The sequence below is a fragment of the Chenopodium quinoa genome, unplaced genomic scaffold (assembly GCF_001683475.1).
Source record: "Chenopodium quinoa cultivar QQ74 unplaced genomic scaffold, ASM168347v1, whole genome shotgun sequence".
In the NCBI taxonomy this organism is placed as follows: Eukaryota; Viridiplantae; Streptophyta; class Magnoliopsida; order Caryophyllales; family Amaranthaceae; genus Chenopodium; species Chenopodium quinoa.
Window position 1 is genome coordinate 4,710,825 of NW_018742263.1, and position 14,895 is coordinate 4,725,719.

A 14,895-nucleotide genomic window follows, 5' to 3' on the forward strand; every position below is an offset into this window, starting at 1 on the left:
TACTAACAAGATTAATAACAAACCCTAGCATGTTATTAAGCAATAAAAATCATATATTTAGCCCTAACATGATACTAACATGAATATTAGGAAGAGAATAAAAGGCATCATAATAATCATAATTATCATATTTGATATTAGAAATTATAATTATTACCCTAAACATGATACTCAGAATCATTGTTGTCATTCAAAACATCAAGCATCCTAACATGATACTAGGAATCATAATAACAACCTAGACATGATTTCTATATCATAATATCAATAAATAAATTTAAAGTATTTACTTGGATGCCTCATACCTCTTTCTTTCACGTCTAGGGCGAAGGCAACTTCGAATATGGCTAGGTGTATCCAAATCTAATGTATGCGGAATTTTTATATTTGAGAGAAGGCTAGTTTAGAAAAAGAGAGAGAGAGATAGAGTATCAAGAAAATCTTGATGAGAGTTGGTGAATTAAAACGGAGTTTTTAGGACGTTATTTATAGAGAAAATCAGCCAAATATAAAACATCAAAAACAGAGTTCTGACGCAAAAAGCCAATTTAGCGCCAAACGCTGACCTTAGCGCCAGACGCTAAGGCTAGCGCCATGCGCCAAGCGTAGCGTCAGGCGCTACAGCTGGCGTTTGGCGGTGACTCAGAAATCCTTGAGTTTTCTTAAAATCAGATAGAAATTGCCGTACAGGAGGATAAAATCGTATTTTCCTCAAAAACGTTCTTTGTTTTTGATTAAAAGTCTAAAAAGTCAACGAAAAGTCAATTTATCAATGCTAATCGAATTAGGAATGAAAAGAACCTTCTAGAAGAATCTAGAAAACTAAAATCATTCCTAATTGCATTTGGAATGATAAATCTATATTAGGCCCTCCCATAGATCATTGAGCCGCATATAAGGCTCAAACCAGGCCAAGTTCGGTAATTTGGCCATAACTTCCTTAATATTCATCGGAATTGGGCTTATAATATATCGTTGGAAAGCTCTTTTCAAGCCCCATCCAACTACACTATTATTGTATCCATATCATGGACCAAATAAACTGGATTGGCTTTTTTCTTAAAATAGGTTTTCAAAAACAAAGAGAAGAGAAAATAAATTAAAACTATCCACAACAAAAAACTTTCCACACTTTCACTTCATTCGATTATGATTCGATGTGAAAGGTACTCATCACTGGGTTTGGTTTTGAGGAGACACAAAAGGGTTTTCTACAGAAACCCCCACTTTTACTGAGTTTGGAGAAACACAATTTTCAAAAATAAAAGTCAAAGTATCGATTGGGACGGAGAATGATTCAGAACGTTCTGCGATCCTAAATCACTCTTATAACGCCGATACCTGCAAACTAGCGTTAGTTAAAAAGATAAAAGAGTTAAGAAACGTGTATCTTGCACCGTCGAGCACACGTCTCTGAAAGTAACCGATTTGCTGCCACTTTACTGTTTTGATGACCTCCTACCAAGAGAATGCCATCCCGCTTAAAAACCGCTACGCTTGTAAATGCTTCCAATACTGAAGATTTCTTCTCTTGAATCGATCCTCTTCCGCTTAATGACCATCTTCCACGTCTAAGGGAACATGATCGAAGACAACTTCGCTTGAAATCACCTTCAGTTGTTTTTTGACAACTTTCCACAATCTAGGGAACGCTATCAAATATATCTTCGGTTGAAGCTATCCTCACTTGTTGCGATAATTTTCCAAAGGAAATTACCAAAGATCTCCACTTGTCGATCTTTAAAAGTTTGCTTGAACTTTTCTTCCGCTATGCCTGTACATCGGCACTTTTGCTGCTTTGAACCTGTATGTCGATGCCTTTTGCTGAATAAATGAACCAATACGTCGGTGCCTTTTGCGATGAGCCAATGTTTAGGTGCTTTAAGCTAAGTGAGACGATATTTCATTAGGTCGATCACTTTATGCAATCAAGCCGATTACTAAAAATCGTGTCAAATTTCTTAGGGGGGCTAACCGGCGTACCAAGGAACCCAAAATATATTGTAAAAAGTTAGAACAACCGTAATGAGTGGCTGAACATTCTGGCGCCGCCGAAATAACATCAGCACCACATAACTGGCCGTAGCGCCAGACGCTGAAGTTAGAAATTTTCCCGATCTATGTAAGTTTTCTTCTAACTCAAAACGGTTTTTTATGAATTTTGCATGTATTTATTCTCGAATTTCATGAAAATTAGAAATTTAGAATGCTTAATTCTCTTTGTTTGTCAAATTTTATGCCATGAAATTTCTTGATTATGTTTATATATTGCCTTGGGAGCAATTTGTGACTTGTTTGACTCAATTGGTGAAGAAATGAACAAATTGCCATTGTTGAACCATTTAAGGTCGGGAATACAATTTGGCTCGTTCTTGATGTTTTTGCTAGCAATTCTTGTTTAATTTGTCACAATAATTACTATAGTATTGCATGAAATTGTTTGATTTCTTGAAAAATACCGTGTATGCTCAATTTGAATTAATGCTCTGCTTTAGTACCACGTACTCTGTTTTTTTTTTTTTTTTGCGAACATAGTATCATGCGGCTAAGCGAACCTTAGATACAATAGAACCTTAATTAATGATAATTCTGCACAATCTAGCATGGCTAGACATCGAGGTTCCGGTTCACGGTCCCGAGACGTTTGACGGGAGCATGAGCCCGCAGAGGACGATGCCGAGCCGTTTACTTTGCTTGGTCGACTCTCCGAGTGGGACGAGCGGACCTTGTACTTTCCTCCCGTCCACCACAATTCTGAGAGGGTGAGACGGGGCATCACTGTTGGGAGGACGCGCTGTCATGGTTCCGCTGTGATGGTTTGGGCGATTTGTACAAGATGTACATCGCCAGAGATTATCAGACGAGACTTCTATGGGAGTCTTGCGGTCTTACTGCATTATACGAGACCTCCGAGGCAACGGTTGCCTCCAGCGGGGGTCACCATGTAGTTCGTGCTCTGTGGAGTTCTTTTGGGACACCACCAACACTCTCCACTTTCCTTGGGGTGAGATGATGGTCACTCCTACTGAATTCAGTCTCATCACAGGACTGGAGTTTAGTTCCGTGCCACTGATGTTCGACAGCGGGATCGACGTCTTTTCCCCTGAGGTCGAGGAGCTATAGGGTCCGATTGCTATTCGGGCTCGAGCTGAGGTAGAGTCGTCTCAGTTCAGCGCTAAGGGGATTCGCCGCTTGACTCTACAAGCGGCTTTCAATTATGGTGCGACCACTTGAGAGTAGCGGGTGCACATATTTGCACTTATTTTGTTGTCAGGGACGTTCTCCCCTGACAACGGTAGTAGGGCGCTGCTTTACTACCTTCCTGCCGCCCGCGATCTACACCGGATCGGGACTTATGACTGGGCCAGCTTGGCCTATGCTGATTTCATTCGAGCGCTGAGGGACTCGTGTCGACATCGGTCCTTTGGGACGAATGTGGCTTTGTCCAGCTTTTGGAGGGTCGTAGAGGTAAACCTTATTCCCTATAAATTTTAGCTCTACATTTTAGCTAGCATTTACTGATAACTTTAGCTTCTTGTAGATCTGGTTCTACGAGTACTTCCCTTCAGTTGCGTCGACGAGACCGTCGCAGCGCACGTTTCCAGTTAGCGTTTCCTAGGGCAGCCGCCGTGTGGGGATTTCCACCGCATATGTCCGAGATTGGATCATCTCGGTATGATTTTAGTCTTTTTGACATTTTGAGATATTTAAGATAGACTCTTGCCTGATTGACGTTCTTTGTAGGAGCCTGAGGTACTGAACCGACCGTGGGGCAACCTGGAAGTCCTTGGGTTAGCCGCGCAGTATTCTGCTGAGTGCCGCTATTTCTTAGGGACCTATGGAGCGGTCCCGTATCTTAGAGGGGGTTGATATTCAGCATTCCTCCGATACCTTTGTCGTTCCTGCTAATCCACCACGTCACATGTTTAACGCTGCGAGGTTGTTGAGCATGTCAGAGAGAGCTGGTACCCCTTGGTAATCTTACACGATCCCTGGCGATGCTACGCGGAGGAGGTACTGCCGTTGTTAGCTCCAGTTCCAGTACCGGCTGAGGATGTGGCGGTACGATTTTTTAGTTTTTACCTTAAGTTAAGTAGCCCTCAAGTAATGTTTTACTGGCTTTGTTTTGCCTTGTCAGGACGACGCTGCTGAGTTCGTGCGACCTCGTTTGTCTATCCATTGCCAGGGGACATATGGGCCGATTGAGGAGATGATTTCTCCGGCTCCTAAGGATGAGCGCTTCGTAGAGCGGTCGATTCCTCACCACCAGACTCAGGTAAGCTTGCTTATTTGCAGCTTTTGTCCATATATATTATGCATGTTTATTGACTTATTTCTTTGACAGTTCTCACGCGAGGTGGTTTCGGCGATGGCACGATGTATAGATGCCTTCCGGAGCCAGCTTGTCCGGATGAGGAACGTGGCTACCTGCCGTCGGGATGACGCCGTTTAGGAGGTAGTCTTCTTTTCATATGTTTTTGTATTACCGCTTCTATTTTGCCTGTTTTTGATTTTAATCTCTTGTTGCAGGGTTAGCCCATTCCTTCTCGTACCCGCACGAGACCTGAGGTGCAGAGGGATCCGGCGAGGTCGAGCTCGAGACGTCGCCGCAGTACTTTAGGAGGTAGAGGCGGTCGCTCTGAGGCTGCCTGTACTGATGTGGTAGAGGGCTCAAGTTCTTCCTCTGAGGGTGCACATGCTGCGCCGGTAGGCTAGAAAGAGGCTACCTCGGCTCTTAGAGGTGGTGGGATGTACGAGGTTGGCTTGTCATCGCAGTAGCCTCCGCAGCCTCAGCCTCTGGTTGATCTCGGGTGGGCTGATCCCACATTCAGCTTTCCTCCTCCTGCGGAGATTGGAGCTGATATTGGAGCTGGAGCCAGAGCTGGTGGAGAGGTTACTCCTTGTACCGCGGAGTTTTATGCGATGATGGGTTTACGTCCCCCGGCGCCGTAGTTTGTTTCTGTGCTTTTTATTTATTTATTTAACTTTGTATAATCCTTTGCCTTTTAGTTAGACTCATTTTTTAGACATATTTTGTATATACATACTATTATGAGTTTATTTTATTTATCATGTTTTTCATTTTTTTATTATTTATTATTATGTGCATGTTTGTGTGTGAAAGGAAATGTGACAAATAATTTTGCGCAAAAATTCCATCATTTTTATTATTAATGGAGGGTATCCGACTTTCTCCCCCAAAAAGAAAAAAAATGAAAAAAGGAAAAGTCAAATAAAATATTGGATTTATAAAAATAATATAATTAATATAATAGCTATATTAATTAAAAAAAGGAATAAATAGGCGCCAGCTGGCGCCACGCGTTTTGGTGTAGCGCCAGGCACTACACTTAGCGTTTGGCGCCAGGCTCTGGCGTCAGGCGCCAATAGTAGCGTCTGGCGCTACAGAGCGCTGATCCCGTATCCTTCCCAGATTAAAACTGCTCCGATTTCGTGCATAATAGCCCCCTGCCCAACCGATTCTTTTCATAATTTCAGCAGATAAAATAATTCTTAGCTTTAGAAAAATAATATCATGTCTCTAGTCACCAAAACTTTTACCCAATACACCCATGAATGGTGTCGGTCTCTTAATTCCAAGGAAAGAAAAGAATTAGATGTGTTTCACTTGGGGGGTATTTATGGTATCAAAGTGGGAGATCTTGACTTAGATTTCATTCATACCGCTCTAGAATATTAGGATGTAGATACTCATTGCTTTAAAATAGGGTATGATGAAATTAGCCTTTTGCCGGAAGAATTTGATGCTATTTTAGGTTTCCCTGCAATAGATCTTGTAGTAATCCCTAGGATAGATGCATATTATTATAAAGATTTTGAACGCTTCTTTAATTTAAAAGAAAGGGATCTATCAAAAATAGTAGATGGCAATACAGTTAATTTGAAAGAATTTGCTCGCCATTATTTTGATAAACCTTACTCCGAATCTTTTCACATTTATAGAAGAAGGGCTTTCTTATTTTGTATGCTTAATCAATTTTTTCTTACTAGTGGTAAAAATAATGAGGGTCAATCAATTATAACCACCGTGATAGAACAAACTGAATCAGGGAGAAATCCAATGCCATTGATAGTTGGAGAGACTATGATTAGTCTCGATGAATTAAAGAGGAACCCAAAAGCACCTTTTCGGGGCTCTCTAATTTTAGTACAGGTAGAAAAATAATAATATTTTTAATTACAGAAATCAAAAATATATTTTTGTATAGTAATAATAATTTATTTGCAATGTAATTTTTTTTTTTACAGATGTGGCTAATGGATAGGCTGGAATTAATTAGCCCTCCAGACAACATTGAGAAGTATACTCCAAATTGCTTCGTGAGGAGGAAGAAACGCTTCTCTAAGATGGGGCGCCCCGAATGGAAGAGGGTCTTCGAATCTTGCAATTTTGCCATCAAGTGGGTCATCCCTTGGTGGAAAATAAAAAGGATGGTTGGTATCAACAAGCAACCATTCTGCCGTCTTCCAAGCTTGTCCCGTATGACTTATTATTATCCCTGCAGGGTAAAAAGACAATACGACCTACTTCAGACTATTCCTTCCAGGGATCTTTGTCCTCCCTACGAGTTCCCTGTCTCCTAGGAAGTAGATAAGTTTGATGCTTATTGGAGTGCCAGACCTCTATGGGAAGTAATTACTCAAAAGGTCCCTCTTTCCTTGCCCAATGATGTGAAGAAGTGGTTGCTGAAGAAACCTTCAAAGGACTTGAAGAAAAATCAGGGTAAAACTGATGTGAAGAGTCGTCTAGGTGACAAGGTGATTCCTGTTAGGGAACGTTTAGGTGAAAGAATTGAGTTCAAAACACCTGCAATGCCTAGGAAGAAAAGTACTACAAAAGATAAAGGAAAAAGGAAAGCTGACACCACAGAGAAAAAAGCTTGGGTAGAAAAAAAACATGGAATCCTAGCTGAGAGGGAAACTATCTACTCCAAGATTGAATGTAGGTCCTCTAAAGGATGCCTACTAGCTAAGGTTATGGATGAGGAGGAAGAAGCAGACAAAAATTAAAAAACCGCTAGGAAAGAAAAAGAAGATTAAGAGCATTGCTTAATTTTCAATTATTAGACTAAGTTTATTTTTTTTAATTTAAAGTTAATTTATTTAAGCTTTATTTAAATTCCATCAATAATGTAATTTTATTTTATTAATGAAATTTCAGCTTTTAATTAAATTATTTACTTTAAATTTATTTTATTAAAGCAATGAAAACCGAAAAAATTAATTTTCCAGAAATTCTTCGAGTACGGAAGTCGAAAATTTTCCGAAAAACACCGAAATATTCCAAGAATTTAACTGTGAATTGGCGCCACGATTTCGAGACTGGCGCCGGTTGCGGCAATCTGGCGTCAGGCGATGGTTACCATCGTCTGGCGCTGATGGTCATCGGCTGGCGCCAGAGTTTTTTCTGAGACGCCGATGTTCCGTCGATCTTCTGTCGAATTTTTAATTAATTCTAGGACGCGAGATTTTTAAAAAGAAAAGTGGCCGCACCCGTAAAGGGTTGTCTACGTATCCTTTCTTAAAAAACCAGGCCAAACGTAGCTCTCTTGGGCATCCTACTCAAGTAATTATGGGTAGTATTTCTTACGTTGGTCAAGATTTGTCATGTTCGAGAACTCATTGCCATCCATACCAGTTAGTTTTGCTGCACCTCATGACAGGATTGTTTTAACAATGTAGGGTCCAGACCAATTAGGTCTAAATTTTCCCCTTGGATCTAAAACATTTTTCCTTAGTGCTTTTAACACCAAGTCTCCTACTTTGATGTTTCTTGTCTTGACCTTTTTATTAAAATGCCTAGCCATACGAGTTTGATAACACTGAGTGTGATGTAGAACTTCTAGTCGCTTTTCATCGAGTAGAATTAACTCTTCATATCTTTCCTAGTCCATTAAACTTCATCGAGTTTACTCTCTAACACGATGCGTAGAGATGGAATCTCTAGTTCGATAGGTTGTACGGCATCCATTCCATATACCAAGGAAAAAGGAGTATTTCCTGTTGATGTGCGAATTGACGTGCGAGAACCCCACAATGCGAAGTGAAGTTTGTCAGGCAATCCTTATAATTTTCCGTCATTTTCTCGATGATAGTCTTTATATTTTTGTTGGCTGCCTTGACTGCTCCATTTGCTTGAGGCCTATAAGGGGAAGAATGATGATGTTGAATGCCATATTTTTGTAGCATTTCTTCACATTCGGCTTGAAAGTAAGTTCCATTGTCACTTATCATTTCATGTGGGAGTCCGTCACGACAAACAATATTTCTCTGAGTGCTACATGTTTTACAGTGAGTTTAGCGTATGATTGCGCTTTGATCCACTTTGTGAAGTAATCAATTGCTTCTAGGATATATTCGTGGCCTCCTGTTCCTGGGGGAGTGATTTTGCCAATGATGTCAATTCCCCTCGTAGAGAATGGCCATGGCGACGTGTAGGTGTAGAGCAAGGATGGAGGAACATGTTGTAAATTAGCATAGATTTGGCACTTAGGGCATCTTTTTACGTATTGAAGGCAATCCCTATTCATTGTAGTCCAATAATATCCTTCTCGCATTATCTTTTGGACTAACATTTTGCCATTTATGTGAGTGCCACAAATTCCCTCGTGGACTATCCTCATTGCTCTTTGTGCATCTTTTTTTTCCTACACATAAGAGAGCTCGACCCTAAGGTACCCTTTTAAGTAGCTCGTTGTCTATGAGTACATATTGTCTATGAGTACATATTGGGAAGCCAAGAGTCTTAATGCTCGTTTTTCTCTTTTGTCAGCATGGGGAGGGTATTCTCTTTTGGTGACATAATTGAGTATATCCGTGTACCACAGTTCTTCTTCTTCTTCTTCTTCTTCTTTTTCTTGGACTACTTCATCATCTTCTATAGCCTGCACTACAAGAAAAAGGGAAATTAGCAACTGATTTTTGCGACTACCGTAATAATCAGTCGCAAAAATTATTTTTGCGACTTAAAAAGACGAGTAGTCGCAAAGTTTGCAACTAATTTTGTAATAGTTGCTACGTGGTCGCTAATTATCAACTGATTTTTGCGACTACCATAATAATAAGTCGCAAAAATTATTTTTGCGACTGAAAAAGATAAATAGTCGCAAATTTTGCAGCCGATTTTGCATTAGTTGTTATGCGGTCGCTAATCTGCGACACTCTTAAAAGTTTTGCGACTAAATTATAGTTGCTGGGTCAACAATTTTAATTTTTTTTTTTAAAATTGCGATTGCAATTGCAACTATTCGATAGTCGCTACCATTGTTGTTAAAATTTATTAAAACAGAAATAAAAAAAAAAATTTAAAGGAGAAATTAAAAAGGATTTTTTTGACTTTACCACAAAAAAAATCACAAAATTAATTTTTTACTACCAAAACTTTGATTTTATCACCAAAAAAAAATTAAAAATTGATTTTTACCACATGTCGCCAAAAACCTAATAGAAATTTATATATTATTCGATTTTTGTGCCAAATACATGGTCTTTAGGGGTTTTGATACTTTGGATCCAATTTGAGGTCATAATTGACAAAAAATAATCATAATTGTTTCCTTTTGCGAGTCTAAAAATACATCGATTTGCGTGAAATACTCAAAACGACTCATTTTCGATCATTTTTTGTCAATTTTGACCTCAATATGAATCAACAAGGCCAAAATGCTCCCTTTAACTTATGAAAAAACAGGTTTTGCGCACGAAAATCGAAGAATTTTTTTTAAACCGTAAGATGTAATGGTTTTCTTTACGGTAGTTTTTTTTATGGTAAAATAAAACTTTGGAAAATTTGCAAATTGCAGCCATTTAAAGTTCGTATTGTGCAAATTGCAACCTTTTAAAAAAAATTACAAATTGCAGCCCAAAAGTTCATATAAATTTTAAATTGCAGCCCGATTCAACTTTTTCATTGGTTTACAAGTTGAAAAATCTTCAATTAAGGTTTTAGGGGCTATTTTAGTCATTTGGGATCTGAATTGAGCTCGGAATTTGCAAAAAAAAAAAGCAAGTATCTTGTTTTGCGCAACAAAAATGTATCGATTTGTGGGAAACTGTAAATATGAGACACTTACGTTATTTTTTTGCTAATTCCGAGCTCTATTCGGGCCCCTAAGGGCTAAAATGACCCCTAAAACCTTAACCAAAGATTTTTAAACATGTAAACCGATGAAAAATTAAATTTGGCTACAATTTACAATTTATGCGAACTTTTGGGCTGTAATTTGCAAAAAAAATAAAAATAAATGGCTGCAGTTTGCAAAATATGAAATTTAAATTGCTGCAATTTGCAAATTTTCCTAGAACTTTTAAAATTTTTGGTGGTAAAAAATAATTGTGTGTTTTTTTTTGGTAATAGTGAAAAAAATTCATAAAAAAACCCTTAGTATTACATAGACTTGGCAATCCTGACCCAGCCCCGATGACCCGACCTGAATGACCCGACCCATGACCCGAAATCGACCCGAAACCAGTGACCTGAAATTGACCCAAAACCCGAATTAACCCGACCCGATCCATACCCGACCCGAAGTGGAACTTACCCGACCTTGACCTGAAACCCGAAATGACCTAACCCGAAACGACCCGACCCGAAGTTGACCCGAGACCCGAAGTTGACCCGACCCAAAAAAGACCCGACTTTTAACTTCTTTTAGTAATTAATTATATAAGTTACTACCTCCGTTAACTTTTATTTGCAATTTTGGAATATTTTATATCTCACAAATAATACCCCAAAGTTACAAATAAAAGTTAACGGAGGTAGTATAAAAAGTTTATATTAGGAAATAATACATTAAAATAGACCCAACAACATCTTACATGACTACATTGACTTTTATATAATAGCTAAAAAAGATGGTCAAAGTGAGATGTGTGAATAGTGCAAAATGTCAAATCGTTAAGAGTAAATTGGGACGAAGGGAGTACAAGAATAATTCAAAGAAATTATTACAACAATGACAATGATAATAAGAGTACGTATTAAAAATAAGATGAATAAGAGAGTGAGGTATAACTCAATTAGTTCTTCTTAGTTTCAGGAGATCCTGAAAGTGATTCTTAGCCTAAAGTTCTAAACACACACACACAAAAAAAAAAAAAAATTTTAATAAAAGTCAAACAATTACTATAACCCATGAAATAAATAAATAAATAAATAAATATATATACAGAGTTGAATTTAACCCAATGAATCACCCGAATATGACTCGACTAGAAGTTGACCCGACCCGAAGTTGACCCGAAAATTGGACCCGAAAATTGACCTGACCCGAACTCGACCCGAACTTTTGACCCGATACTCGACCCGACCCGATTATCAGTCGACCCGAAATCAACCCGAAACCCGACCCGACCTGAACTTGATGCGATAATCTTTTGACCCGACCCAAAATGACCTGACCCATACCTGACCCGAATGACCCATTTGCCAGGTCTAGTATTACATGTTGTTCCTCAAACCAAGAACTAAATCGCTCTTTTTTACTTGAGTCATTCATAATACGTAATTACATACTCTTCTTCCTCCAAAAAAAAAAAAAAACAAAACAGAAGGCCAAGTGCAGAACTTCAGAGTAATCAATCAACCCGTCGTCGTCGTCTTCAGCTGTCGCCGCTGTGCCACCACATCTCCTCCCAGGTTAGTCACGTATTCTTCCCTTTCCTACTGTCCATTCCATCTTTCTCTTACTACAATTGGGCAATTGTGAATTTTAGTTTATCATTGAGTTTTTTGCCCCATTTTTTAAAATATGGTTTCCATTGCGATTTGTGAACTGATTTTAATCTAATTAAACTGATTGAATTTCGAGTTGATTTATTTGCGAATTGATTGAATTGATTTTAACTCTGGTTTCCATTGAGAATTGATTTTAATCTAGCTACCAATTGCAAATTTTAGGATTATCATAGTCAATTAATGAAAAACCTATCAAAATTGATTGATTATGCAAAAAGCCCTAATTATTTTCAATGTAAAGATCCCAAGTTATATTATTCCAACTTTTTTTTCCCTCTAAATGTGGTTGATTGGTTAGAGTATGTGATATATGATCTACAACCACTTATTCAACAATGCTCAATCAAAATCATGAGCTCTTTGAGGTATTCATTTTATGTATCATTCGTCCTCAATATTCTTTAATCTATAAAGTTTTGATTTTTGTTTTTGAGGTTGTTTACATCTATAACTGATCAACCGTTCTTAATAATATTAGTGAATGTTTCTTAGTTAGCCAATACCCAACTTTATTTTGTCTTACTCTCCTTCATAGTTCATACTTCATGCATCACTTGCTAGTGGATTATTTTATTAAATATTCATTGTACTTACAATGGAAACTAAGTCATGTCTACTGTCCTTATCTTTGCCAGCTCTCGTACGGTTGTGCTAGTCCAGTTGCTGCTGAAATCTAATTCTGCAAGCTCCTTTATAGATGATTATGCTCCGTGCCTAGAGACACGTGAACAAGAAGGCCAGATTGCGGATAATAGCAGTGATATCTGGGTGTGCTTATGCTCTAGGTGCTAGAGTATTGTTAGTGAGTTGCTTATACTATTAAATTTGTTATGTGGCTTTCTACTAATATCATCTCTTTTTTTTTTACATCTTCTTATTGACAATATCAGCAGGCCGCACCAAATGTGACTCATTTGTTACTTAAATTTGATCTAGATACCCTGATTGAGCTTACATACTTACAACCAAGATTTAATTATAGGTACGATGACTTTAGGTTTATGTGAATTCATTGTATTGATTGTTTTGTTCTTACAAGTTTTCTCATCTCTATACTGATTTGTGATACAGAGTTGCTTAATTATGGTTATTCTTGATATGTTGAATAAACTTTTGAAGCCGGGCGTAAATGCATTGCTTCATGAGTGTTTGGGTACAAAAATGGTCATACCCATTTTAGTCTTGGGTAATTTTACCCATATAAGCCCAAAGGGCATAAAAAGGTCTAAAAGGTCCCAAACAAGTAAAATGCATCAATATGGCCTTCAACGGCCCACATATGTACTTCTAAGGGTTCACTAACACCCACTATGTACTCCTATATATACCCCTCAAGGGGCCAAAGGTAAAGAAGGTCACTCTTATCATCTAAGATGACCATACTTCTTCACTCTCTCCCCTTAACTCCTCTCAATATATGCATTGTTTGGCTACTAACTTTGGCGTCGGAGGCTCCACCCCGGGATCCACCCCCAGGGCTCGGGGTTCATTTTGCAGGTTCTTAGGCACCCCATCGAGGCCCGGTTAGCTCATTTTTTGCTGAAACAATGAGTATGAATTTCAGGTTAGTCTTTTATTTAGATAGCTACAAAGTACCAATACTAGTCTTGAGAATTTTCAAGTGTTGGTGATTGTTCTTATCTGTAATCTAATTAAGGGTCTTTAATTTTACTTTTTATGCTGGCACATAAGTCCTTTGGTGCATGTTTTATGATTTGAACATTTGAGACCATATTTACTAATACATATCTTAATGCAGGGAGAATATATATGGAAAAACTTGAGGAATATAAGAACAAAGAAATTGAGATAAGCTCCAACAAAGTCTACTTAGAGGTTGTATGTGGGCAAAAGAAAGGAAAAGTTTACGGTTTAGGGAACGCTTCATAAATGTACTTCAAGAACGATTTGTGGATAACTACTAATCTTTAATATTTGGAGGCATATTTGTATATCGTCATTAGTTCTTATTTGAAGTAGCTTCCTTTATATGGGTGGTGATTTTGAAACAATTAGTCATGTGGTTTAGAATATTATTTTTATTATATTGATACAAATTGATGATATTTTTGATATTTTAATAAAAATGACATTTTGGTTATTTTAATTTACGCTTGGGAAACCTTTTCTTTTCTTTCGGTGATTGATATTGGTCATCACTAAATTATGGTCTCCAAATATTTATAGTCAATTACAAAAATTTAGCAACTGCAGATTTGTTTTAGAGACTGAATGGTTAGTTGCAAAATAATTGGTCTTAGTAGTCTCTAATCCGTCGCAAATTATTAGTCTTGCAGTCGCTAATCCGTCACAAAATATTCGTCTCCGTAGTCTTAAATTATTGATCTTTATAGTTGCTAATCCGTCGCAAATATTTTACGACGGAAAGTGATTTAGTTGTTAAAATTTTAAAGTTAGTCGCTAAATTGTAGTCAAAAGTCGTTGCAAATCCGTCGCTAAATTTGCGACTATCCAAAAATAAGTCGCAAAAATGAATTTGCGACGAGGTCTTCAGCGACTTGCCAAAGTAATTGCAAATCTGTCGCAAATTTATTTTTGCGACGAATTTGGTCGTCGCTAATTCGCCTTTTTCTTGTAGTGCTAGATGTATGCTGGTTTGTGCCTTTTCTCTATAATTAGAGGCATTTACTCGATTTCTGTGGGAATCCTAACCGTCGAGGCTAGTCTTGCCAAAGTATCAGCAAATTGATTTTCTTCTCTTGGTATATAGGTGTATTCTACCTTCTCTAACTAATCAGTAAGAGTTTCCAGATAGGTTTGATAATGGGCTAGACTTTCGCTCCTCACTTTCCACCTTTTGGATATTTGATTGATGATTAATGAAGAGGCTCCGAATATCCTTAACTTTTTTACTCCCAATGCCAAAGCTGTTTCAAGGCCTATCACGCATGCTTCATATTCAGCAGCATTGTTGGTAACGTCGAAATCAAGCTTTATGGAGATTGGAACATGCTCTTCTTTAGGTGATACTAGTAATACTCCAACGACGCATCCCTTTTAGTTTGAGGCTTCGTCGAAGTATAAGGTCCAGGTATCATATTCAGTTACCATTAACTCTTCATCCGGAAATTCATTGTCTTGTATTGACGTCGAGTCTTCTATTGGAAAATCTG

The 14,895-nt window shown here is 38.0% G+C and overlaps 1 long non-coding RNA gene across 2 annotated transcripts; it reads left to right on the top strand.

The window, feature by feature from the left end:
• Positions 1-11,502: 11,502 nt before the first annotated feature.
• On the top strand, positions 11,503-13,749 carry LOC110683865. Of its 2 annotated transcripts, XR_002503703.1 has the most exons (4): positions 11,503-11,662; positions 12,397-12,743; positions 12,833-13,325; positions 13,521-13,749. It is a non-coding gene; the product is annotated as an uncharacterized LOC110683865 (long non-coding RNA). The 2 variants fall into 2 exon arrangements; XR_002503702.1 differs by having other exon boundaries at positions 12,397-13,325.
• Positions 13,750-14,895: the final 1,146 nt, after the last annotated feature.